Source organism: Olea europaea, chromosome 3, assembly GCF_002742605.1.
Source record: "Olea europaea var. sylvestris chromosome 3, O_europaea_v1, whole genome shotgun sequence".
In the NCBI taxonomy this organism is placed as follows: Eukaryota; Viridiplantae; Streptophyta; class Magnoliopsida; order Lamiales; family Oleaceae; genus Olea; species Olea europaea.
This window is the reverse complement of record NC_036239.1, coordinates 9,477,570-9,482,059: the sequence shown is the minus strand read 5'-3', so window position 1 is coordinate 9,482,059 and position 4,490 is coordinate 9,477,570.

Below are 4,490 nucleotides of genomic sequence, written 5' to 3'. Positions count from 1 at the left end.
GGTTTGGTGTTTCTAGGTCTTTATATTACAAAAGCACGTCATGACATCTGTATTTCTCTGTATCCACTCTGTCCATTTCATTGAAGTCAATTATTTATCATCATTCCATTGACTCAATCAATCAAGTCCTTTAAGTCCAATTTTTATTTTTTATTTATTTATTTTTAAATTCATTCTCAAGTTTTCAACAAAACATTCTCCTATTAAATATTTTTACACGTACATTAAAATTTTTTCATATATTTTAATCACACATTCTCCAAAAAAATCATTGTTTTGAAACATATTTTTCTCTAAAAATGGGGATCAAATATGGGCTCACAACATTTCTAAGAGACTTTCTATTTTTAAAGAACATCTTATACATTATGGGGGCATAATTAAATTTAGAAAGTCAAAATTTTTATGCACTCCAGTAATACTCTCTATTTGGCTCTTCATTTAGATTTTCTCAAGAAACATTTATTGATTTCTTCTCACATTTTATTTAACATAATTTTTTATATATCATGCCAATCAATTTAAATAGTTTAAGATAGCAAAGTATTGAAGTCTGTGATTTACTAAATGTGAATATTATTCATTAAGCCCTTGTTTGAGCTACATTATTTTTATAAAAATGCATTTTTGAATAGTGTAATGATGGAAAATGTGTGGTTAAAAAATAAGGAAAAGTTTGAATTTGAGAGTAATATTATTTTATTGAAGAATGTGATTGAAATTATATAAAACCACTGTTCAAAAATGTATTTTTTTCCAAATGATGTGGATCAAACAAAGCTCTTAATAGAGAGTAGTTGGGACTATATTTAAGCATCATAAAGAGCATTTTGTATTTATAGAGCCTCTTGAAGATTGTCTTAAAATTATTACATATTTCTTGAAATTAAATTTTAGGGAATATTGCAGGTATAGTTCTCAAACTTTGATTTCTGCGACAATGGAGTCTCAAACTTTGTAATTTTTCTCCAATGTAAAGAGGTGAATTTTACATTGTTTGACATGCAGCAAATCAAACACAACAATACTCTCTAATTTTTTCATACTACTCTCTAGTCATTTTATATTATCTTTTTCTATAAATTTTTGCAATTGATAAGTGTTTGTTCTTTCTCTCCCTGTGGTCATACACATAGAAGGAGAATCATCGGCAAGCTATAAAGGTTTTATTTTGGAGCCGCACAGTGTCTAAAGTACTCGCATGAATGAGAGACCACACGATTTTATGACAGCAATTATCGCGATTCTCTTAGGCCAACTTTTCTAAGTATATTATCATATTTATTTTATTTGACTCATACTTATAATTGATAGTTCATTGTACACATCAAGTTATTTTTACAATATGAATTTCACATTCTACATTGTACTGTCTATACATCACAAAACAAGTGCAATTATCATTATCCACAGAGATCCAGGGTCATAATACTCGAAATTTACAAAAAGATGAAGGATGCTAGGTGTACAACATTTTTTACACCTTCTTTAATAATCCTCTCACATGTAGAGGGTGGGCCCACTCATATGAGTGGGTTGTCAAAGTGTACAGCTGATGCTGTACACTTGGCCTATTTGTAAACAAATTGGGATTACCTGTGATGTCAACAATATAAATGGTTGAAGTCTTACTTGTACTGGAGCATAATAAAATCCTTTAAGATGATAGGAAATTTAAATCAACGCACGCCTTCGGTGGCGAACTCAGAAATGGAGAATGATTTTCCAAATTCTGCAAATTTTGTTGATACAATTTACTTTTGATGTTTAATTATGTTCAAAACTAAGCCAAGCTTATTTTTCAATCACTTATTTTGTCCGAATAAGTTGTTTATCTTTTTGTTACTAGCAAATGAATGCTCACCATTTGGCAATACGAAGTCTTTGAACATTAAAGCATCAAAGAGAATGCTCCATCTTAGTTATTCCACCCCATTTGCTCACTTACTCTCTACCAAGGATTATTCTCATTCGTATTTTGCTATGTATGCAAAGGTGCATGCGGGCCTTCAAGTTTTCCGTTATCTACCAAAAACATGTCAATATCTTTATTTAGGGGTTGTTTGATGAAGCTTTATTGAAAGTTTTATCAGATTTGATAAAAATTGATAAAATATGTGTTTGAAACGTGATTATTGACTTTAGTCTGACCTTTTAGCAACTTTATACTAAACAAGCACTTAGTAAGGAAGGAAAGAATCGTAATACCATTTATCTTTTCTATTGAAATCACAAACCCGTTGCATGAATTTTTCAAAATTGACTATGAATTTAGGTTGAAGTTCTCACCAAAAGCTTCTAATTAAGTATAGTTTGGAGGACATAATTGAATATCACAAATTTTGAATCAATTGCTCTTACCTAAGGTTTTTTCACGTCCTAATAAGCTTTTGTAGTCTGTCAAATGAGCTCTAACTCTTTGATAAGTGAAATGAACTCGCACAAAGGTACAAAATAAATCACTAAATTGAATACATTAGGGAATAATACATAACTCCTACATATAAGAATTACATTTCAAAATTAACAAACTAGTCAAATTATTTCAAAATTCAGATGTTAATTTCAATTAATACTATATAATTAATTAGAAATAATAATATCCTACCCATACCCACCCCACGGACCCACCCTATCTTATACCACCCACTCCATCTGTAAAAAAATTCAAAAATTAAAAACTTTTCTTGGGATTACACTCGACCTCGAGAACCACACCCCACGCACGCTACCCTACTCCACCCCACCTCAACTTGTAAAAAAATTTCTATTGTCAACTTTCAATTTCTATAGTCAAACAAGTTATTAATTTCTCATTTTTTCGTTCATCAATAAACAATGTGAGCACATAAACCACCATGTTTATCTTATTTTGTCCAATGAACGTTCAAGTACATCGCAAGTCGAGAAAAATAACAAATTCAATGCTTTGAAATCATTTACCATAATAAGATGATTCTTACTTGTGAAATAAGCAATTTTGGGAGTTGCTAAAAAAAATAAAAAATAAAATAAGGTGTATGATTGAAGATGGTATTGCTTGTGGTTTTGAAGCATTTAGTCATTTCCGTTTGTTATACATATTTCACACGAATGGCATATACTTTTGTTCCGTAGCATAAAATCAGATCGAGTCCATGTTGTATTGGTTAAGCCAACAACGTGTGGACTTTAATTAAATGGACAAAATGTTTCTGGTCATGTTTTTGGATATTGATTTAGTATCCCAATTAAATCTGCCATTAAATGAATTTATGAAAAAATTTTAAGAAACATAAGTGTTCAGAATTGTTGGACATTTTGGTAAGTGATGCCCAAATCCCCCAAACAAAGATGAAAAATCGTGGCCCGATTATTTTCATAGGCTATAAGCCCGAAATTGAAGAATATTAAATACACACCACAATTGATAGTAGCCCAATTATGTTAGGTATTTAGAGGTAATCAGCCCATTGGGCTAGGTGCTCAATACCCAATTTTGGAGGTAATTTGAAAATAACGTGAAAGATAGATAAGCATAATCCTTATCTTTGATAACATTTTCTCTCGTTTTGATTGAACTCTATCTTTCAATTTTGATTGAACTCAATCTTGCAATTTTGATTTTGCAAGAGTCTGGGAAACCCATTTCCTCTTGAAGCCTATAAAGTGGAGTCCATTTCCTTCATTTCATACACACCAAAAACCAAGAAAACTTTCTCTGCTTTGTGAAAAAGAAAGAACCTGCTTCTGCATTAGTGTGAATCTGTCTTTGTGACTCGGAAGGCCTTCAAATTGGAGATACCTTTGTGGTGTTGGATCGAGTTTCTGAGCTTAATCTAGAAGGGGAAAACATCGTTCTTTATTTATTTTTTTTTTATTTTTGATTTCCTTTCACTTGTTTAAATTCCATAAAATAATCGATTGATTTGTTCAATCCGTAGGTGAGATTTGCCAACAAGAATAACAGCTTGTTTAGGAGTGATTTTTCACCTTAAAAAATTGAATTTTTGACCGTTATTTCACTATTCCAACCGTCATATTTGACTTCTTCTCTTATAGGTAGATCCACTTTTCTCCTATCGGTCAAAAAATTAATTCCCAAAATCACTCCCAAATAGGCTCTAATTAAACCTTATTTTATTTCATGAATTAAAAAACACAAAAAAAAAAAAATACAGTTTATATTTATTTTCTAAAGCATAAAAGAAATGGAGCATGCCAAACCAGAACCAGTCTATGGTGCTTGATTCAAGTTTATCACTGTGCATAGAACGTTTGCTTCAGTTAGTAAAATCTCCATTAATATATAGTTGGATTTGACAAATTAAAAAGTACCTATCCCTAATAATTTCTAATCTAAGTTTCGTGATGAAATAAATATTGTGCAGAGAATGAGATGAAAATTGACAATTGCCATGAATTTTTACTATAAAAGAATTTCTTTTTAATTCTTAGAGTCCGCTATCCTAATTCTTTTAGTTTCTTGGCAGAGTAGAACTCTGCTCACC